This window comes from Lepus europaeus, chromosome 2 (assembly GCF_033115175.1).
Source record: "Lepus europaeus isolate LE1 chromosome 2, mLepTim1.pri, whole genome shotgun sequence".
In the NCBI taxonomy this organism is placed as follows: Eukaryota; Metazoa; Chordata; class Mammalia; order Lagomorpha; family Leporidae; genus Lepus; species Lepus europaeus.
Window position 1 is genome coordinate 71282995 of NC_084828.1, and position 24576 is coordinate 71307570.

The 24576-nt window shown below is 36.1% G+C and overlaps 1 protein-coding gene across 2 annotated transcripts in view; it reads right to left on the reverse strand.

Moving 5' to 3' along the window:
* ZBTB20 (zinc finger and BTB domain containing 20) overlaps window positions 1–24576 on the reverse strand; it is an 891896-nt gene that overhangs the window by 853737 nt on the left and 13583 nt on the right. The window contains exon 1 of one of the 2 annotated variants that reach the window (XM_062208447.1): window positions 1284–1452. The exons of the other annotated variant lie outside the window; for it this stretch is intronic. The gene's annotated coding sequence lies outside the window, so the exon portion shown is untranslated. Of the gene's footprint in view, window positions 1–1283; window positions 1453–24576 lie in introns of those variants that run through there. 2 annotated transcript variants of the gene reach the window in all.

Below are 24576 nucleotides of genomic sequence, written 5' to 3' on the forward strand. Positions count from 1 at the left end.
TGATTGTTATCATCAAAGATCTCTACAGATCAGCATCCATTTTCTGTCACTGCTCATGTATATGCTGAAAACATTTTGTCCTACTATGACTTAATTCTTACCAAATGAATAGCAGTTTTACTTTTGGACTTATCTGAATAAAACTCCATTAGGAAGCCTATTTCGAATGGACCTTATTTAACTACTCCTTTGAATTTCGAAGAACACTATTCTAAGAAAACTCTAACAACGTCGGCTAGTTTAAAATGTAACTTTTCTCACCATAAAAAAGAAATAATGGGGAGAGAAAGCTCCTCAAAACTATATTTGAAATAGCAAATACATTATTTATGGTCCCCGAAATGTTAAATGAATACTTACAGTTGTTGTGCAAGATGGCCTGATACACTTCATAGCTTCCACTTTGTAAAAAGATGGCCAGCCCCTTACCCCTCCCTACCCAAGCATAAATAAACAGCCACATACTAAAAGGAAACTGTCCTAGGATAAAAACTGCTTGTTAAGAAAGTTTACATACTTACTAACCACAGTGATGCCCCTCTACATGTAAAAGCCCATTTGCAAAATAAAAGTTAGAAAGCAGAGTACTTTTTCTTCTGAAAATATATCCCCCAGATGTAATATTTCTGTATGTGTTATGGCAAAAATAATTACTTGATTCTTACCCACCCTCAGCAACAACCCCTCATCTTGTCCAATGCCATCAAACAAATACACGGGCAAAAAGTATTCAACCTGCTTCAAGGATTTAAACTGTAAATATGGACTTTAAACTTCAAGGTAAAACAAAGAACAAGAGTCTCAATTTAGTAATACCCACTACTGGATCTGCAGTAAAAACTCACTGGCAAATAGCTGACAAAACCCAGTTAGCAATAAATAAGGACAACATGATACATAGACAGACATATGGAATTGCATAAACAGACAAGAAAAGCAAAGAGACAAACATACGGAAGGGTCTGATTTAAGAGTGAAAGATTCTGATTTATTTGGTACTTTTCTGAGAAAAAATAGGTTTGTTTGTAATTATTTTTAAAGTAATAAAACTGAATCATAAGGGCACACCCTTAAATAGGTAGGAAGAAAATTAGCAGAAATTAGTAGAGATTTGGCCACCTATAAATATTACAAATTTTAAGCTAGCATTAGCTCTGTCAAACTTAAATCTGGAAATTAAAATGCAAAGAAGAAAGAATTAAAACACTGGAGGCTACAGGAGATGATAGAAGGGGGGATTGAGGAAGTAGGATTTTTTTTTTTATGAAAGTTGTCTGCCCTACCTTCTTCCCCAGCGCTGAGTTTCTCTTCTCATAATCGGTGTCTCCCTGGAAGTACAGTGTGAGTGGTAATGACTGCCTGCCTCCCTAATGAGTCCATTTTCCTGCTCTTGATGTTGTGTATATACACACACTGCAACCTACCTTACAAACCACTGAGACGGGAAGAGAGAGAGCAAGAGAGGGAGGGGGGCAGAGAGAGAGGGAGAGACAGAGACAGAGCAAGCGACTGTGAGGGAGAGAGAGAGAAGTGGAGAGAGAGAGAGAAAGAAAAACAGAAAGAAACAGAGAGAAAGGCACAGACAAAGCCCTCCTACCAGACAGCAGACAGCCCTCCTTCCCCTATCCAGCAAAACGCAACTCGTCTAATGCAGCAACAGGTTCAGTACTGCCAGACTAACAAAGTGACAAAGGTATATTCTCTATATTATTACTGCTTTGCAAATAAACAGTTTAAGAGCAGCTGGCTCCACCTTCTTTATTTATGCTCCATTATGAGGAATGTATTGTTTCAGTTCTGGCACACAGTACATGTAATTATCATAAATACATTTTTTGCATATTAGCAGGAAACAGTGAAATGCATAGCTTATTTATGCAATCTTTTAAATTTATTTTTTAATGGGAGAAGAATGTCAACAAATCTGCTCTGACAAAAGCCTAGTATGATTTTAAAGTCAGAGCAGCCTTTAAGGAGGTTCTGTAAGAAACAGACTCCATACAAAAGGAAAACTGATCTCAGACAAAATTGAAAGAAGGAACCATTGCTCAGTAAATAAATCCAGACCATATATAAAATTGCATACAAAAACAGAATTAAGTCCAATTAAGTAACTAATAGGCTGGTACTCTAGAAGGCAGATTGGCTTCTTATTTGAAGCATCTAACTCTACAAATATCACAATGCAACATACTCTGTATGAACAGGTGCAATGCATAGAGTGCACAGTGTTACAACAACAGAAATAAATCTCATAAGGAGCTACCACCACAAGCAGGACAAGATTTCATAGAAATATGAAACTACAACAGATATCCCTTAATCTTTAATAGGTGGAAAAAATAAAAGTAAGCAATGCTTCTTAAAAACATTGCCTAATAGAAAATGAAAAACTGTTTTGTCTGACACTTCTAACCATCTTTTTTAATGTGCTAGCACCAAAATAATGCTGTTATTACGTACTTTATCTCATTACAAGCTCCCCACCCAATTTTCCTACTCCCAGTAGCCTTTTCTCCTGTAAGTGATCAATCTGCAGCTATGGGATTACAAACATCAAAACTAGTTTCAAGCCTCTCTCTTTCTGCCTCATTTTTTTAAACTAAACTCTGCTTGATGAGTCATACCTCATTCTAGCACTGTATCTATCTAGACACCCACCTATATAATATGTTTCTGTAGTTTGTCATTTGGATGAGAACTTAGAAACACTGAAATAGCACTGAAATTTTCTAAAAAAAAAAAAACATTTACACATATACACAAAAATAAACAATATGTGTGCATCTGACTTACTCAAAGCCTGCATTTGGGCAACAATAATCACATTAACTGTAAAATCATGCTTTTCATATGGCTTAATGTTTTAACATGTTTTTCAAACATTAAAATGTGTCCATTTGCTTAAACAAAATTACTATATAAGTTTAAATTCCTTCATTTAAAAATCAGTTTTCAATTAAAAAGTAAATAGCTACTACAGCATATAACTTATAGATCAAGTATATCTTTAACTTAGTCATAAAATTTTTTTAGAATATCATATAAATCTTGGGTCATATCAGAACACAGATGAGTATTATTTCAGTTATTGTAATGGAATATAACCCATATAGATTAGAAGGGACTGTCTAGCCATACATTCTACAAACTGTCCTAGGAAAGTTCTAGCAAGGAACCTAGAGTCCAAGCTTTCTCATTATAAACCACCAGTTCTACTTCTTTGGTGCTGCGATAGCGTTTAACCCTCTCAAGGGCAGTTACTTAAGAAAGAACAGACACACACTAAAACTGATTTAATAGACCTCTATTGTTAGTCAGATGTCTATATAAAAACATCTTCAAAATACACTTAGTGAATCCAAGGTACCAGAAGGCATCTTGCCCCTAATTACTCCGCCCTGCAGTTTGGTTTTTCTACTGTTGCTCTATTTTCTTTCTGAAGCTTTATTCACTATATTAAGAAAAATGCAAAAAATTCACACAACCAAAAAAGCACATAACAATCACTGTGAAAGAATTATTCAATTTGGATATTTGTATTTACTTACTTTTCAAAACAAAGCTCTAGATAGCATTATCTTGCTATAATGAAAGCATAAAAAGAAGGTAGTATTTGCCTTCAGGAATGTAAAGAACCAAGAAGGCTTTTCACCTTCTTAAGAACAACTAAATAGCTACATTTAAAAAGGCAAAAATGGGGGGCAGGTGTTTCCACACATTGGACTGCCTATGTTCAACACGCATCTCTACCTCTTGATTCCAGGTACCTGAAAATGCAGATCTTGGGAGCACTGGTGATGACTGAAGTAGTTGGGTCCCTGCCACTCATGTGGGAAACCAGAACTGAATTTCCACCTCACAGCTTTGGCTCCAGCTCCGGCCTTTTGCAGGCATTTGGGGAGTGAACCAGCAGATGGGAGTGCTCTCTCGCAAACTTATAAAAGTGCGTGAAAGACCTTAACATGAACATCACCAAATACACAGAGCTGACACTGAGTATACAGAAGATGATGTATATCATATGTCATCATGGAAATATAAATTAAAATCATGAGATACCACTACACAGTTATTATAATGACCTAATTCCAGAACAACTGACAGCACCAAGTGCTGATGAGGATATGGAGCAGCAGGAACTCTCATTCATTGCTGGTAGCAATGCAAAATGGCACTTATGATCCAGCAATTACACATCCTAGTATTTACGCAAAGGAGTTGAAAACAGGTTTACAGCTGTTTACAGCTGCTTTATTCATAATCCTCCACATTTGGTGGGACCAAGATGTCCTTTAGTATTTGAATGAATAAACTATGGGACATCCAGACAATGCAACATTATTCATGGCTAAAAAGAAGTCAGCAATTAAGCCATGTAACGACACTGAAGAAACTTAAATACATATTACTAAGTGAAAGAAACCAATCTAAAAAGGCTATACACTGTATGATTCCAACTATCTGACATTCTGGGAAACACAAAATTATGGAGACAGTGAAAACAGCACTGGTTGCCAGTAGTTAAGCAGAAGTGAGGGACAAACAGAAAGAACACCAAGGATTTTACGGCATTGAAATTACCATGGGTAATATAACAGTGGATATATGACATACACTTTTTCATACCTATAGAATATACAACACCAAAAGTGAATCTTTGGGCCAGCGCTGTGGTGTAGCGGGTAAAGCCGTCACCTGCAGTGCCAGCAACCCATATGGGCACCGGTTCAAGTCCCAGCTGCTCCACTTCCAATCCAGCTCACAGTTATTGCTTGGAAAGCAGTGAAAGATGGCCCAAGTTCCTGGGCCCCTCCACCCACCATATGGGAGAACTGGAAGAAGCTCCTGGCTCCTGGCTTCAGATCGGCACAGCTCTAGCTGTTGTGGCCATACGGGGAGCGAACCAGCAGATGGAAGACCTCTCTCACCCTCTCTCTCTGCCTCTCTCTGTAGCTCTGCCTTTTAAATAATTTTTTTTAAAAAAATGAATTTTAATATAAACTATAAACTGAGTTAAAATCACGTCAGAGTAGATTCATCATATACAACAACATGTACCTCTATAGTGAAGTTATGTTGATAATTGGAGAGGCTATGCATGCGTGAGGGAAAGGAGTATATGGGAAATCACTGTGCTGTTCCCTCCAATTCTCCAATTTACATTGAACCTAAAACACTTATAAATATAAATCGTAAGGTATGTTAAAATTTTTTTAAAATTTTTTCTTGTCCTAGAATTGCCATGAATAGTTTGTAGATGCTGAGAAAGTCATGTAAGCAACCTTGACTTCAGTCTTTTCATAGAATAATAAAAAAGTTAACCAATGATCCTAAGAGTGGCATTTATCAGGTTTGAACAATTATACAGCATTAAGTGGGGAAGAGGACCATCAGTACACACAGGTTGGGAGTAGAGCCATTGGTGGTAGAGTAGAGGTTATGATTACAAAGGAATGAGGCCCAAGTGCGCTAGACAGGGTCTAGAACAAAGGACAGAGTCATTATTAGAGGAGCTAAGAAAGGTGCTATCTAAGCTACAATTAAGTTTTCTGATTGAGAGGCAAATAGAACCTGATAGAAGGGGCTTGATAATAATCTGGTGGGCTTTAGGCCTTGTAAGTTAAGAGGCCCAGACCTATCTATCTCATTGGTTACTATCCTCACTCTTGTCTTTTATGACCTTGTCTAAATATGAGCAGAGTCGGCAAACTTGGAAGGCTTCCATAGCCTTGGCAACTCATGACGACAGCCTAGGGTGGTTACTGGCGCCATAAACTAGAGTGTCAATTTGTTGGGTCAACAACAGGAGCCACTGTGCACTTACTCCTCATGTGGGATCTCTGTCCTTAATGTGCTGTACATTGTGATTTAATGCTATAACTAGCACTCAAACAGGATGTTTCACTTTGTGTTTCTATGTGGGTGCAAACTGTTGAAATCTTTATACTCAATTGATCTTCTGTATATAAAGAGAATTGAAAATGAATCTTGATGCAAATGGAAGGGGAGAGGGAGCGGGAGAGGGGAGGGTTGCGGGTGGGAGGGAAGTTATGGGAGGGGGAAGCCATTGTAATCCATAAGCTGTACACTGGAAATTTATATTCATTAAATAAAAGTTAAAAAAAAGAATAATAAAAAAGTTAAATATAAAAGGAAAAAATTGAATTTGAAAACGTAATTATTATGATGATTCTAGCCAATGCTTATGTGCTTACTATGTCCCTGGAAATGTTCTGGTATTTTTAATCCTAAACAAGACCCTCTGCAATGGAGACGATTTCTAGTCTCATTTTCAAAGTGAAGAAACAGAGAGGTTAGGTGATTTTCCTGAGATAACATAATACAGCAAGAAGCAAGAAGCAAGAAGAAGCCAGGAGCCAGGAGCCAGGAGCCAGGAGCCAGGAACATAATCCAGGTCTTCCACAAGGTACCAATAACACAGTTGCTTAAGCCTTCACGGCTGCCTCCCAGGGTCTGCACTGAAAGAAAGCTGAAGTCAGGAGCCAGAACTGGGAATCAAATCCAGGCACTGCTATGTGGGGCATGGGCTAACTGCCTGCTCCCAAATTTCATTCTTTTTAGACTTCAATATACCCTGTTTAGAGCTGTTATGTTCACAACTAAATACTTCCTAAAGTATGTGAAGGGTGAGACTTTTTTCATTTGTTAAATTTTCCAAAGGAGAGAAAGTCAAATTTCAAAATCATTTACTACTATCCAAAGCATACTTTTGCAGAGTCTTTTTCTCAGAAATCAATGATGTTTCTATATGTGAGGCTGAACAGGAAAAAAATGTTAGGATATTTTAAAATTTTTCACAAGAACATTCTCCAAAGAGACTTTGCAAAGGAGAAAGGAGAAAAATAAAAGCTATATTGCAATAATGGACAGAGAGCAAAGGTTTCAAAGGCCTTAATAATGGGTGGAAAAGCATTGTCCAGGGTGGAGGGGGGCAGGGTTGGTTTACACAAAGAAGTTCCTCACTAAGTAGATGGCTTTGTCATTGAAACCACCATTATAAAGTCAGCTGTATGTGTCCTAGTATCCTAATTACATGACAACTCTTAATTTTGCCCATCTATTTTAAAATCGCATCCCATCAATCCAAATAAAAATGAAGAGACTGTGGATAAATTATAGTTTGCCAATATTGGCCAGTAGTGTGATCACTCTGTAGGAAGAAATGAATATCTAATTTCAATTCTAATCAACCACTTCTCTGTGAAAAACTCTATTATGGCCCTAATTTACAGCGCTAGTTTTGTATATGTTTGTTTTCCCCAGTGGACTGAGAGAAGCCTCACATATACACATTAAGAGTAGAGGTTCTACTTATTAAGCATGATTAGTAAATACCTAGCTGTATAATTGGAATATAGTTGAAGCTCAATAAAGTTTTCTTGATTTGGTGAATAAATGAAAGAATTATTAAGCAAATCAAAAGTACATAGGATTTTTAAACACTGGTTAATTAAAACTTTAACAAGGATGAATTCTAAGGATGACATAAATAACTTGTAAAAATATTTCTAAAAATTATATTAAGTCAGATATAAAATACACTCTTATGTTAAGATATTATGTCACACAAAAATGTTTATAACAGCCAGAAACCAGTAGTCTTAAACTTTTCTGCATGTTTGAAAACCTTTCACAGAAAAATGTTGAATAAAAAGGTATTGCCCTATAGCTAGCAGAATTTTAATCCCCATCATCACTGAGATGAAAATTCAACTTGCATTTAAACTTTTTTCATCTATTATTTCTTTTATAGCCACAACAAAATTGTTCAAGAACAGTCCTGAAGTTGGCCTCAGACTTCTTCATAACAATGGAACTGTCTCCTTTGAGAAAAACACCTTGAAAGGTAGCCAGGGTCAGACAGTATGACCTGAATAATTCTCTTCGTGAAATTAAACTGTGTTACCTAAGACATGAATAAATACGTCAAATTAGGGAAACACAGAAATGAAGGGAGGAGGAAGACAGGATAGTGGCAGTAAAGAAAAGTAAGCAGTGAGAAATTCCCAATGTGAAAGGGGCCAAAAGAATTTTTTAAAGAATAAAATTCATTATTAAATTCTAAGGGGCTGGCACTGTGGTACAGCAGGTCAAAGCCCTGGCCTGAAGCGCCAGCATCCCATATGGGCACCATTTCTAGTCCCGGCTGCTCTTCTTCCTGTCCAGCTCTCTACTATGGTCTAGGAAAGCAGCAGAAGATGGCCCAAGTCCTTGGGCCCCTGCACCCATGTGGAAGACCTGGAGGAAGCTCCTGGCTCCTGGCTAGAGATGAGCACAGCTCTGGCTCATTGCGGCCATCTGGGGAGTGAACCAGTGGATAGAAGACCTCTCTCTCTGTCTCTACCTCTCTCTGTAACTTTCAAATAAATAAAAAAAAATCTTTTTAAAAAATAATTTTAAAAAATTCTAAGTAGTTTGAAGTTTTCCCTTCAGGATAATGTTCTACAGTCTTATTTAGTAGTGTAAGGAGTACTAAAAGAACAAAACAGTGAAGATACTCTCCCATATTCATCCATATACCATAGCATTTGCAAGGATGGCAGTTTCCTAACAAGATAGAAAATACTGCAGAAATTCCAGAGTGACTAGAAGCAAAGTGCACAATATCCAGTGAATACTAAAAGTCATATATGTCTTTGGTAGTGTGTGCTTGACAGAGTAGGATTTCAGTCCCAACTCCTGACTCTGGCTGTTTGCTAATTCAGACTAGGAAGACAGTGGCAATAGCTTAAATTACCAGTCCCTGCCACCCACTAGGGAGACCTAGATTAAGTTCATGGCTTCTGGATTCAGCCCATCTTAACTCTGGCTACTGCAGGTATTTGGGGATTGAGCCTGTGAATAGGAACACTTGATCTCTCTCTTCTGTCTCTCAAATGAATTAGATAATTTTTAAAAAAAAGAAAAAAAACCTATAAAGTGTCTTTAGCACAGAATGACACATATATGAATATAATTAACCACTCTTTGCTACAGATATACAGGATAAATATAACCACAGAGAAAGCAGAGAAAATTAATGTCTGAAGTATAAAATTATCATGTATTTATTGTTGTTACAAACTCTATACACTGATCACAAATAATATTAATTTACCAAAATTTAGAAGAATACTTTTAGTGACACAATCTATAAAGTGCTGATTTAATTAGTAATAGAAAATGCAATGGTAACTCCCCGGCTATAGAAAAACATATGAGACACAAACTGTGTGAACTCTTCCTGCTCCCCATTTGGCCAGCACTGTGGCCCAGCAAATTAAGCCACCATTTGCAGTGCTAGCATCCCATATGGGTGCCAGTTTCAGTTCCGGCTCCTGCACTTCCAATCCAGCTGCCTGCTAATGTTCCTGGGAAAGCAGCCAAGGATGGTCCAACTCCTTGGGCCCCTGCACCTACATGGGAAACCCAGAAGAAGCTCCTGGCTGCTGGCTTCAGCCTGGTCCAGCCCCAGATGGCTGTTACAGCCCTCTGGGGAATGAACCAGTGTAAGGAAGATTCTCTCTGTCTCTACTTTTCTCGCTCATTCTCTCTGTAACTCTGCTTTTCAGATAAATAAATAATTTTTTAAAAAAGTTTTAACACCTACATAATTTATTCATATGCACAGTTTATATTTCACACACAAGGAAAACGAAGCTATAGAGTACTTTCTATAGGAAAAATAAGTCACACAGAAGATATAAAAGAGGCATCTTCATTGCTATAGATGTTGTTTGTCCAACAGATTGGTAACAATCCCATTGGGCCTGCTTGTGAGTCTATATTCAAAAACTCAAGAGCCTTCAAAATTTCCAAATATATAAAAGTTGCTATTATTAGCAAGAATGGCTTCTCAAAAGAAAACTTGTCAGTACTATGTGTCAGAACTATACTTAGTGTTATTATATACCTAATTTAATCCTCCCAGCAGCACTATAAGAAAGGTAGTATTAATGTTTTCATTGTACACATAAGAAAACCGGGGCCAAGTAACAAACCTAGTAAGTAGAAAAGGTCAGGCCTAACCTCAACCCAAGTGGAATCTGTGAGAAATAGAAGCAGGGGCTTGGGCCAGCGACACGGCTCACTAGACTAATCCTCCACCTGTGGCGCCAGCACCCCGGGTTCTAGTCCCGGTTGGGGCGCCAGATTCTGTCCCAGTTGCCCCTCTTCCAGGCCAGCTCTCTGCTGTGGCCAGGGAGTGCAGTGGAGGATGGCCCAGGTACTTGGGCCCTGCACCCCATGGGAGACCAGGATAAGCACCTGGCTCCTGCCTTTGGATCAGCACAGTGTGCCGGCTGCAGTGCGCCGGCCTTGGCGGCCACTGGAGGGTAAACCAACGGCAAAGGAAGACCTTTCTCTCTGTCTCCCTCTCTCTCACCGTCCACTCTGCCTGTCAAAAAAAAAAAAAAGTATATATATTGCCTAGATAATTTCAATACCTATCTGATACATGCCAAGGAAATATAAATATTAAGGGTCTCAGAGTCAAATGATAATGAAGAAAACAACATATAAAAAATAATTTTCAAAAGTGACAAAAGAAACATGCCATTAACCAGTTTGATCAAAGAGTCAGAAATGTTAATAATAATCTGTCTTATTATTTTGAAGTAGGTAATAATGGAGTCAGTGTGATGGCAGCCTGCTAAGTCCTCTGAAGCAACAGGTTATAGTGAAGTTTCAAAAAGGGTAGAAATAATATATTTAATTTATGTTTAAGAAAACTTACTTAATCCCAGTAGATTGTAGGGTTATGGTTATAACCTTTTTAAAAAACAATTAAATGATACAAAAGATGTTATACAATAATCTACAAAAAATTTCATCTTCATTTCTATCAATAACAAATACAGAAAAACTACATTAGAGCATATATATTCAGATATGTTTTATAAGGTTCCGATGGAATCAAACTTTGAAATAAATGACATTAAATTTTATTTTAATTGTTACTTCAAAACTAGCATTTACTTAATTTTTATCATCAGATTATCAATAAATATTTCAATTAATTGTATTCTATACAAAACAGTCTTCTTCATGCTGAATATCCATAAATTTGAATATATCACTACATCCTAAGATGTTTACCTCCATTTTAAACTGATAACATTTCACTATGTAACATGTAATAATTGGAACTTCTATAACACAAATAATGCTCTCAGCATCACTTAAAACTATGTGAAATAAGAACATACAAATGTCTCACCACTTGATGAGAATTTTATGCATAACCAATAAGAGAAGAATACTGTCTATAGTGAAATCTGTATTAATTAGAAAAAGCTATGAAAGAAATAAATCATGTGGAGTTAATTTTAAAAATTTAATGGTCCAAGACTCCAATGCATGCCTCATATGATATCATATCAGAAGGTCTGAAATTGAAGTAAACTTTAAACTTCTCTAAGCTTTAATAAAATTCATGTGGCTTTTGCCTAAAATAATTAAAAGCATCCACCATATACCTCCATCAATAAATGCAGTTAGTTCAAAATGCCACTCCAAAATTAATGTGTGTTTAGCAGCTTAATCAGGATAAATATGCTTATCCTGACTGGATATTACGCAACATATATGTGTAACAAAACATCACATATTATCTCATAAATACACACAATTTTTATGTGTCTGTTACTTTTTTTAAAAAGGAAAAGGAAGAAACTCTAAAAAAAAAACACAAATGATAAAAAGATGCCTTAGAATACATGTTTATAATAAGTTCAGATATAGAATATTTGCTACTTATGAAGTATTAGATAATACAATTCTGAAGTTTTTCCAGGTGCTACTTTTTAAATAGTATTATTATTTTAAATGTTGGATTAATAGTAGATAGAAAAAATAAAGTGATTTTGGGCAATAGTGATAGTCAAAATATTTATAGCTGATAAGACATGGGCACAGACCACCAATAACAAATATTACTTACTAATGCTTGCTGTAAGTAAAAGACACATTACTAGGTGTACTTCCTGAACATAAACTCTAGCTTTGGGTAACAAACCTGAATCCATCTTCTGAAAAAAAAATTAATAAAAACTGAAGATACAGATTTACTAGTTTCTTCCCCTATACCCTAGCAGTCAGTTTTCCAATTTTTAAAAGTTATATCTTCCATCAGTAAAAACATTTTGAACATTAGACAGATCTTTGTCTATTGGTTCTCAGCTCCATTCTCATCCAAAGTTTTAGATTCTTACTAAAATTGGGATTTCTTTGAAATTTGGCTATATGTTTTCCACTATGTGTTAAAGTTTGAATTTTAAAAAAATGCAGTGACATTCTACAGAACTTGTGCTCACTTTTGACACCAATTTACTTGGTTGACTAGCTAGCTTACAACTGCTAAATGAATTCCTCTTCCATACTGGGTTCTGCAGTGGAACTTCAAAACAACATTGAGGGAGGGTAGGGTGGGAAGAAGCACTCTGTTCCTAAATTTGTATATGTGAAATGCATGAAGTCCGTATACCTTAAATAAAAGATTCCTAGGTTAAAAAGAAAAAAAGAAACAAACAAACGAAAAAGAAAAAACTACATTTCCCAGACTGCTTTGTCATAAAGGGAAACACTGGCATAAGATCAAAGACAAAGAGGGTTTTTTTTTTTGTTTTTTTTTCCCCCTTGGTTTTGGCACTGGTATTCTCAGCAGTGCTATCCCAGCAGCCCCTGTACAGAAGCTCTTGGGATCTGGCTCCTGGGACTACAGATTGCAGTAGTGGTACTCAATTATAGCACAGCAGCTGCCACCACAAGTGACTGGAAGTTGTAGCAGCCTTGGCAAGTGCAACAACAGCCTCGGCAAACTTCACAGCATCAGCGTGGACTCCCAGGCTCTTGCAGTGTCAGTAGGAGTATGGAGTGGCTAGTTTCCTGCAGAGCAGGGGCAGGGATTATTCTGTGCTTGAGGTGCAGAGCACTTGCAAATCTCTGAGTAACAAAACTTTTCCCTTGCTCTCTGCAGGAACTCATTGATAAATAATATTGTCACCTTCCTTTTGCCCCACTAGACTTTCCGACAGTCTTGTAAACAATTCCCCAAATTAAAATGCCCATTTTGCTTCATTATTTATAAATTAAAGACATTTACTACTATATTACACATATTATAAAAGGCACAGTAATAGGCATTTTAAAGGATGAAATAAACAAGAAAGAAGCACTGTAAAATAAATTTTAATTTTGTTTTTATCAATAGTTTAAAAACATCTTTGCTCCAAAAATACAATAAATGAAAGAAATTTGATTAAATGTGTCATTCTTTACATCCCGACTTGGTTTTATACTTTGTGAAACAGTGTTTTTAAAATATAGTATTATGTTCTGCATACTGTGATACTTAGCTGAAATGATTGTCACAGGGAGTTAGGGGAGAAGGCCTCACAAAATAATACATCTAAATGGAGGAAGAGTATCCCTGGCTGTCCTTGCTGAATCACACTGTCGATTTTCCATCCCAACCACCAATTATGTAAAAGATTTTGCTGAAATGTAACTAGTACCTTTCCATCTTCCCAGATTTCAACAAGTCATTCTTGTGAATTAAAAGGTGAATATGAATTGGCCAGCACTGTGGCTCACTAGGCTAATCCTCCGTCTGCAGCGCCGGCACCTCAGGTTCTAGTCCTGGTCGGGGCACCGGATTCTGTCCCGGTTGCCCCTCTTCCAGGCCAGCTCTCTGCTGTGGCCCGGGAGTGCAGTGGAGGATGGCCCAGGTGCTTGGGCCCTGCACCTGCATGGGAGACCAGGAGGAAGCACTGGCTCCTGGCTTCGGATCAGCGCAGCACGCCGGCTGCAAAGCACCGGCCATAGCGGCCACTTGGGGGGTGAACCAACGGAAAAGGAAGACCTTTTTCTCTGTCTCTCTCTCTCACTGTCTAACTCTGCCTGTCAAAAAAAAAAAAAAAAAAAAAAAAAAAAAAGAGGAAGAGGAAGAAGAAGGAGAAGAAGAAGGAGAAGAAGAAGAAGAAGTAGTAGTAGAAGTATTAGTAGTCAGTCCCAAAAGGCTGCATACAATGTAATTATAACTATATGCCATTCTGGAAAAGGCAAAACTATGGAGACAGAAAAAAATGATCAGTGGTTGGCAGGGATTCAATGGGCAGCAGGGGGGAAGAACAGGTGAAATACAGATTTTTAAGGCAATGAAACTATTCTGTATGATACTACAATGGAGGACACATCTCATTATGCATTTGTTCAAATCTACAGAACGAGTAACACCAGAAGGGAATCCTAACATTAACTATAATGAACTTTGTGTGACAAAGATATGACACTATTAGTACATCAGCTCCAACAAATGTACCACTCTGGTGGTGAATGTTGATGATGGGGAAAGGTATCCCTATTGTAGGAGTTGAAGGTACACAGGAAATCTGCACCTTAGGCTCAAAGTTTCAGTAAACCTAAAATTGCTCTAAAAAATGTAGCCTTTTTTAAAAATTATTATGCAGTAGATCTTGAATAATGTCTCAACATATACCAAAGAAGTAATATTATACTAACTCTCTAAGTACAAGCAATCAAATTAAAGATCTAAAGTAATTATTTTAAAAAACAAAGTCAGTAAAGACTGTGTTATGAACTATGAAATGAAGACAAAAGGGATGGGAACCCATCAGGATACATTTAAGTCCGATAGGGGCAAACAACAGAATCTCCCAGTGCCTTAATCTAGGACAGGAGTTTTTCTGAATGATACTGAAAGACTAAAAGGCTCCAAATTAGAAATTGAAGGGAATTTTAGATCAGAAGGTTTAAAAGAATAAAATAATTGATCAAAGTCACCACTCTAAGAGAAAGCTGTAACTGGAAACTCATGACTCCCAACCCAGTGCTCTTTCTGTTATGATAGAATGGCACAATAAAACATGCTTGACTCAAGGCAACAAATTAAATAACACACTAAAGAAATAGTCAAGATGAAAACAGAACAGAAATTCTTTGAGTCAAACCCAAGTATTCTACCTGGTAAGACAAGAAATAGCCAGTCAAAAAGAATTTAACTAGAAAAGAAAAAAATTTTAGAATTAATGCAAAGTGATGACAGGCTTGCCTGCTTGGTAGCTTCGGCAATTAGGTAATAATTCAAAGTGCTTAAAAGTCTGGACGTACTATTGTAAATAACAGGAAGTTATAACCTGTTGAGATAAGGTCTGTGCCCTAAAATTCCCAAAATTCATAGTTAGTTACAAATTTGGCAACAAACCTATTTGTTGGTGGTCTGATTTATTTTATTTTATATTTGCACTTTAAAATCCTTTTTCATGTGAATTTTCAAACATACAAAAATAATGTATAATGAATAAATTCTCTTCAATCCAACATCCAATCTCAATAACTCACAATATTTTACCTTTAACACTTCCATTTTATTTTTCTTTCCTGAATGGCTGAACTGATTCAAGGTGATGAACAAAAGCATCTTTGGGATCAAAAGAATGGAAGAAATATTTTTGGCATTCTATTATTAATTAAAACTTGAACCAGAAAACACTCCAAATGGTAAGGCAAAACAATATGGGAGTTAAGGACAATAAGATGACAATCTGTTAAAGAGATTGTCTAGGTAAGTTATTTTATAATCAGTGGAATATTGGAGGAATAAGTTATTTTACAATCAGTGGACTATTGGAGGAAGAGAGTACTGTAATGTTTTCCAACTTTTTTTAAGTTTTAAATAAATAAGTGTGGCAATAAAAATTGTAAAGCTTCATTGAGATTAGTTTCTAAATATAGGCCTATAATCAAAAATTAATTTCACTGTGTTCAAATTCATGTACTCACCAACTTACCATATTCTAACAATCACCCAAAGAAAGAACAGTTTGTACTATTTAAAAATTTTCTGTTTATTTCTGAAGTTCAAAGTTTATTTTATTTCCCATGTTTTATTCCCCATGAAGTCTTCTTATGTGATTAAGAAAATGTTCCCATTTTTGTTTTTTTAAAATTAGAATATAAAATTACTTTTGTCATGGTCAATGATATTTCCTATAATACTGATAAAACTGTATCAGTATTACAGACTATGGAGGACTCTTCTGAGCATCTGAAATCTCACTTCAGTTTCTGGTCTAAGTGTTGAAGACACAGACCATTAGAAGGTATTTACTGCAGAAAACACAAGTATATCTAAAATATCTTGATTGAATTCAAACTGTGAACAATGTCATGCTGATCTCAGTTTTCATCATGACACAAAAGGTAAAATTTGGCAAATATTCGAAATGAATTTGTGAAGGGGGCAGCAAGCTAGAAAGGAAATGACACAGTATTTTAAAGCATGAATCCAAATATTGAGATACATGCTCTGGGACAGGCCTTTGGCAGAGCACTTAAGATGCCCTTTGGGAGGCCCACCTCCCAAGTAAAAGTGCCTAGGTTCAAATCATGGCTCCAATCCCATTTCTAGCTTCCTGCCAGTGAACATCCAGGGATGCTGGTTGATGGCTCAAGTGGCTGAGTTCCTGCCACCCACATGGAAGATTCTCATTGAGCTCTGTGCTCCTGGCTTTGGCTTGGCCCAGCCTCAGCTCTTATTCATCCAGGGGGAGTGAACTAATAGGTGGGAGATCTTGTGTTCTCCCTCTCTCTCCCTTTAAAATAGATTCTATTTTTTAAAAAAGTTCTTTAAAAAAAAAAAACGCTTAAGTCCTTTTTTAAAAGAAAAATGTATATTATCTTTCTCATATTTGGGGATTCCCTCTCACTTTTAATTGCAAATTCAAAGAACAGAGACCATCTAATTCTTTCTTCCATATTTCTTAGCAAAATGTGAGCGTATAGCTGTCTCTAGTTACCCATTTTCCCTCACTGTAAAAAATGTTCCTTATTGGGGACAGGCAATTAGCACAGCAGTTAAGATATCTCTTGGGATCAAACCAGATGGAATGGTGTCCTGCTTCTGCTTTCAGCTTTCTGCTTGTTCACACCTTGGGAAGTATGTGAATAAGTGAAGTACTTGGGTCCCTGCTAACCATGAGGGAGACCAGATGGAGTTCCTGGATCCTGGCTTCAGCATAGCCTAGACCAGCTGTTGTAGGCATTTGAGGAGTAAACCAGCAGATAGACACTCACTCTCTCTCTCTGCCTTTCAAATAAATAAAACTATGAAAAATATAAAATGTTATTTCCTACATTTATGCAGATAAAGTCAAATATCTCTCAGAAGAGTTCTGTATTTGAGAAAATCCTTGGTTCTCCATGAACTTTATTCAGTCAAAAGGTACTGCAATGCCACATTGCCTTTGTCTTGCTCCTCCGCGAAGGCTAAGCTCCTGCATTTCCAATGAACGTCTCTAACAACTTCATAAATACTGATCTTATTCTTTATCTTCCTAACCACACATTTCTAAAACTACACATTCTGAATAATATGTTTCCATCCAAGTACACTGCCCATTTTAAGTACCCCAGTGTCCATTGATCCTCACCCCCTGATGATAATCACTTTCCACAAGCTAACATTCACACAAGTAGATCACTTACTAACTACTGCTCATTTCTCCAAGTTATGCCTTCTCTAACAGCTAATTTCTAATGTCCAACACCCAATCTCGAAGCAAACATACATCATTCAAAAGATTAGAACTTCATGATTTATCTTGAAATTCCTATCACTGAGAAAAACATGACTTTCAATAGATTTTTAACTACTACTCCTTTCCAAAAAGGTCTGTCATAGGCTAGTTGTGTGTGCTATACTATCATTCCATATCCAGGTTAATGAATATCCTTTCCTCCACTTCCTCACATTTAGATTCCCCTAAGATATCTGGTCAGCACAGAGCAGAAATATTAGGAGTTTCATTACATATCAACTCTTTGGTTTACTTCTTACGATTTTGGGGGGCACCTATATTCATTCCATCCCACAGAAACGTCTTCTTCCCGAACATTTCTCCTTTTGATTAGTATCTATAATGGCAGATTATTAGTTTAAGATGTTTTAATATATGACTTACTAATAAGACAGCTATTTACCTATGTGATCATATAATTTATTTTAAAAATCAAAATAGATACAGAGAACAGGAAACAAAAGAAGTAAGCATTCTAAAGATACAAAAGGATAAACAACAGTGGCAGATTAAATTGTCAAAATGTGCTTCTTTACTAGAAACATTAAGCAGAATGCTTGTCAATTCTCTGACAAACACGCCACTATACAAGCTCTGGACATAAGAGACGATAACAGGCAAATGAGTGAGGGAGGATCTACCAGCCACCATTAAATATGCCCTGAGATCTTATAGATGTCATGTATACAATCGATTTATTACTCAAAACTGGTAACCATACATCCATTCCAACATTTTCCAGGCAATTTCACACACTTCCCCAAGGTTATGCATTTTATATTTTCAATTCCCTTTCAAGATAGGCTTTGATGTTAGTTTAACTTGATTCTCTTGTACATAAAAATATTTCACACCAGAACAGAACTGAGGGAACACTGGTATGGCCAAGGCACAAGAAAATGATAATTCAGCGACGATTTCACAGGGAAACATTTCTTAGCACTACTGGGACATGACACCTGATCCCCTCCCAAACAAGCTTCTAGGCTTTTCTCATTTGTAAAATAGGGATAGTATTATTTGCTATTTTAGAAAGTTTTAAGTTAAACCATGAAGTAATTAAACATTATATTAGATATAAAATTATAATAATTGATGATTCCATTTAGTAGTCTTTTTTAGATTTACGAAAAGCTATAAAAATAATATAGTGCATGTTCTATATTAGGAAATTATAACTCAGTCTGCAAACTTTTATCTTTTTTAAGTCATTCATTGTAAATTATTTTTGTATAAGGTGCCAATAATACTTCTTATTTTTTCCAGTTTTTGGAATCTCATTACTTAAGTTATACATTATTGTCCAAGTTGTCACCTATTTTAGAAATCATTTATCTGTCCCATTGATCCTTATGTCTATTCTTATGCTATTACTATATTGTTTTAACTGACTTTATATTGTATACTATATGCACAATACAAGTCTGTCCTCTGCTTTTTTTTTTTCTAAGATTTATTTATTTATTTGAAAGGCAAAGCTACAGAGAGGCAAAAGCAGGGAGAGTGAGAGAGAGGTCGTCCATCTGCTGGTTGACTCCCCAAATGGCCGCAATGGCCGAAGCTGCACCAATCTGAAGCCAGGAGTTTCTTCCGGGTCTTCCACACAGGTGCAGGGGCCCAGGACTTGGGCCATCTTCCACTGCTTTCCCAGGCCATAGCAGAGAACTAGATCAGAAGTGGAACAGCAGGGTCTCAAACCGGTGCCCACATGGGATGCTGGCACTGTAGGTGGCAGCTTTACCCACTGCGCCACAGCACTGGCCCCACCTCATTGCTTTTTCATATTTGCCTTTTGCTAACATGTAATCATCCACATAACTATAAAATAACATTGTCTCTTTAAAAAATAGGAAAAAAAATCCCCATTGAGATTCTAATTGAAATTGTTTAAATAAACTTAACTTTAGAAAAATTTATATTTTTGTTATGATTTTCCTCCAAAAATAGTTTCTGTTTCCTTTAACCATATCTTGCTTTATTTATTTTAATAAGATATTGCCTTTGTTTTCATATCATTCCTATACCTGGAAAGTTTCTTAGATGTTCATTAGCTCCAATAAAATTTGTTGATTTTCATCTAAGTCTCTTCTGTCCAACTATCTTATCAACTTTATTTTATTTATCCTTATCAACTTTTGTTACTCTTCTACATCTTGAAATTAGAATTTTAAAAAACTTTTAGGTCATAGATCATCTGCAAAACAAGAAATTTTAAGTTCTTCTCTACAAATGTTAATGTCAGATATATTGTATTTGTTAAAGCCTCCAATAATTGTGACAGATTGTTCCTTGTCTAGATTCTTAAAATATTTTAGGATATAATCATATAGGGTTATATTTTTTGTTGGCTGTGAATGAAAATAATTAACAATATTTAAATAATTCATTTATTCTCGTATTGAGTAATTTTAAAGGAATATTTGTTGAATTATATTAAATTTCTTTTTGCCACTTACTGACATGGTCATTTTTCTCCTTTAACTATGATGCAATAAATTATGGTGATATAGTTCCAATCATTACTCCTTAATAAAAAAAACTACTAGTTCATAGTATATTATTCTTTTGATTCATTGCTGTTATTTGCTATTTCTGTTAAAATTTTGCACACATTTCATAAGTGAAATTTAGTATCTTTGCACAATCTTTGTCAAAATTAGATATTAAATGAAATTAGAAGATTTCAATATTTTCTATCACCTTGAATAATTCAAATTACATCAAAATATCTACTCCCTAATCTTTTTTTTTTTTTTTTTTTTGACAGGCAGAGTGGACAGTGAGAGAGAGAGACAGAGAGAAAGGTCTTCCTTTTGCCGTTGGTTCACCCTCCAATGGCCACCGCGGTAGGTGCGCTGCGGCCGGCGCACCGCGCTGATCCGATGGTAGGAGCCAGGTGCTTCTCCTGGTCTCCCATGGGGTGCAGGGCCCAAGGACTTGAGCCATCCTCCACTGCACTCCCTGGCCATGGCAGAGAGCTGGCCTGGAAGAGGGGCAACCGGGACAGGATCGGTGCCCTGACCGGGACTAGAACCCGGTGTGCCGACGCCGCAAGGCGGAGGATTAGCCTAGTGAGCCGCGGCGCCGGCCTCTACTCCCTAATCTTTAAGGGACCATATTTGGTCAACTTTCGAATAATTTGTGTTTGAAAAGAGATATTTCTCAGTTTTGAAACTCACTGACAGTTACATGTAGATTTCTTTTAAATTCTGTCCAGCACCCCAGTTTTGTCTTCTTTTCATTCCTAATTAGCACCTATTTTTGTTCACTCTTTTCCAAAACTTCATTATTGATCTTCAAATTTGCATACCTTAAAAGTTATCATTAAAATTGTGAAAAGTGGGGCCGGCGCTGTGGCTCACTTGGTTAATCCTCTGCCTTGTGGCGCTGGCATCCCATATGGGCACCGGGTTCTAGTCCCGGTTGCTCCTCTTCCAGTCCAGCTCTCTGCTGTGGCCCTGGAAGGCAGTGGAGGCTGGCCCAAGTGCTTGGGCCCTGCACCAGCTGGGAGACCAGGAAGAAGCGCCTGGCTCCTGGCTTCAGATCAGTGTAGCGCTGGCCGTGGCAGCCATTTGGGGAGTGAACCAACGGAAGAGAGACCTTTCTGTCTCTCTCTCTCACTGTCTATAACTCTACCTGTCAAATTTAAAAAAAAAAAAAAAAAGTTTTAAAAAAATTGTTAAAAGTGCAATAATCAGTAACTTCCGGTCTTCATGAAGTTGGTATAAATATCACCAGCTATCTACTTCCAGAATATTTTCCTCATCACAAAATAAACTTCATACCTATTAAGCAGTTGTTCTCCCTGTTTTTCTTCTCCAAACTCCAACAACCACTAATATACTTTTTGGCCAGGCAATTGCCTATGCTGGACATTTCATATAAATGGTAATATACAATCTGTAGCCTTTTGTGCCTTTTTTCATTTAGCATATTGTTTTCATTGTTTAAACAACTTAGCAAATACGAGTACTTCATATATTTTATGGCTGAATGATATTCTATATGTCATATATAGACAGGCCACATTTTTTCTTTATCCATTCCAGAGTTGATGAACATCTGAGTTGCTTCCACTATTTGGCTGTTATGAATAATGCTGCTCTAAAGATTTGAGTATCAATCTCATGTGAATATATATTGCCAGTTCTCTTGAGTACATACATACCTCAGAGTAGAATTTTTGGGCTGTCTTGCTTTCTCATCTTTACAAAGAGTTTATTTTTAATAATGGTCTTTCCAAAACATCAGCTTTTTGTTTTCTAGATTTTGGATTTTTATTATTTTCCATATTCCTTAATAAGAAAAAGTCAATAAGGCTATTAATTTTCCTTTAAAACTGCTTTAGTTATTTTCCATAGGTTTTTATATAAAATATTTTCTTTTCATTGCTCTCTAGGTCACTTTCTCTTTACCTAAGAATCAGCTAAGGAATGTTTTAATTTCTATGTAGTGAAGTTTTTTCTGTAATCTTTTAGAAAAAAATGAAAATTCTAATTATGCTAGATTATAATCACAAAATGCACTTGTAAGATTTCTGCTCTGTAAACTTGATAAAATTTTCTTTGTGGCTGAGTAAAGAGATGTTCAAAAATATTTAAAGAATGTCACATTTTCATTTAAATGTTTATTGGTTATGCTACCCCATTTCTTACTTAGTTGCTAACAAAACAGACCAGTCTGGACATTCTCAGTGATTTTTATGACTTACCTCCTAAAAGCTTGTTATATAGATTCATGTGGTTGTCCCTTTTAATATTACAGTACCCCTTCAATCTCTTTTCATTTAACTTTAAATTCTCTCACTTGATATCAGCGATGTCACTTTGCCTTTTGTCTCCATTGGTATGATATCTTTAGGTCCATTATTTTACAAGCAACTTTTCTTATTAACATTGTCTTAAGTGTTTCTCTTGTAATATAACTTGGCTGGCTTGTATTTTTTAAAACCATCTGATAATATCTGTTTTAATGGGAGAATTTATCTACATTGAATGTAAAAACTGACATACGTTATGTATCACACATATTTTGTATCTTCCAACTATTTTATATTTATTTCTTGTTTTACATGTTTTTTCTCATTCTCCTTTTCTGTATTTTGTATAATCAAGAGATTGCATTATTTTCTTTCCTTGTTAATATGGGCATTCCCAATTATATTCTATGGCAATGAATATTATCTTCCCTTTTCCTACATGAATAAACAGGTGTATATATGTGATTTTTTTTTCCTAATGCCAAATGTTTCTATCCCCTTTCCTTTCCTCTAAATAAGAACTTTAGGATATATTCACTTTACTCCCTGTTCATTTTCTCCTTTCCTCTCAGTTCCTAGTTTTGATGATACTTGGATACACTTTAAACTTTCCATATTGAAATATGATCCTTCTATTTAAACTCTGAAATTACCGACCATATTACATATTGTCAGCCAACTATCTTTTAACTATTAGATGAAATTATGTATTTATAAATAAATACAAAGTATACATAAATGTTCATCATTATTAGCTTTTTGTCCTCTTCATCTTCCTCATCTTGAAGTCTTTGTTCTGGTTCATCTGTTCTTTGCTTATAATTCATTCTCAGACATTTTCTAAGATAAAGTATCACCATCATATAACTCTTTCCTACTCCTAAATGTACTTTTTCACCTAGCAAATGATAACTTTCTAAGCAATGAGATTCTTAAATTGTAGTCATTTTCTTTTGGCAGTGTGTAGATGTCATTATACCATATTTGAGCTTCCATTGTTGAAGATATTAATTCCTGTGACACTTTGATATTATCCCACTTTCCTCTTCTATAGGAATTTGTCCTTTCCACTTAAGAGCTTATAAGAAGCTTCAATTAATGTTTAAGAACTTTTATCAAGGTATGCCTAAATGTGGCTTTCTTTCCATCAAAAATATAAATCAATATACCTTTTCAATCCATCAAATCCAATCTTTCTGAATCTCACATATTTTTCCTTTCAGTGTTCATTTAAATATACCTCTCCATTTATTCTAAATTCCTCTCTGTAATTCTTTGAATTCACGTTTTGATTTATAGATTCTCCAAACTTTATCAGTTTTGATTCAAGATTTTCATTTTTTTCTTGAAGGTATGTTGATAGACTTCTTGGGTGTGTTCTCTTAGTTCACTAAGTCATGTTTCAACAGTGACCATGTTCTCCTTCAGTTTATCCACTGAATGGCTCAGTTGAGATATTTTCTTAGTATTTCAAATTATTTTTCATTCTTTTGAGATTTCTTAAATGTTCCTTTTATTTTCTCCAAAATTCAAGTTACGTGTTTTCCCCAATAGTACTAGTTGGCCTAGGGTGCGTGCTCTGACTTCCCATCTCTTCTTCCTCTCTCACTTGGTACTGAGTCTCCTTAAGTGAATTATTTTTCATTACTCACTCACTAGAATTCAGGTTTGATGTGAAGTATCCTAAATAGTAGAAGTATCACAGGTGGTACAAGAGGCAAGTGTGACAGCCTATCAGTTCCCTGCCAAGGCACATGGAGGAAGACTATCTATTATCCTCTATTTAGTTTCAGTGACAGACAAGACTGCCACCACATTTAGCTTCTTTGGCTTTCAGTCTAGCTGAGAACACTCTGGACACCTAAAATAGGCAAATAATGATTTACTTCCACAAGGATTCACAAGCCTCCCAAGACCAAGCTCTTATTTCCAATGTCTACTGCTTTCAGATCTTTACCCCTGAATTCCAGCACTGTTCTCTGTTTGCCCAACTGACGATAGACAATTTTCAAAGAAATATTTCTTTTCCTAGCATGTCATAGTAGTTGTTCCCAGATTTTAAATGAAATTTTATTCAGATAAGCAGGCAGCTTGGAATTGGAAGTGAAGGGGAAGGTAACTATATATAAGTTATGTTCTTTTTAAAATCCTTAATGCTATAAAAGTCTGGGGGGCAGGGTGGCAAATGTGAGTCTGAGGTATGCTTGGACTTCCTTA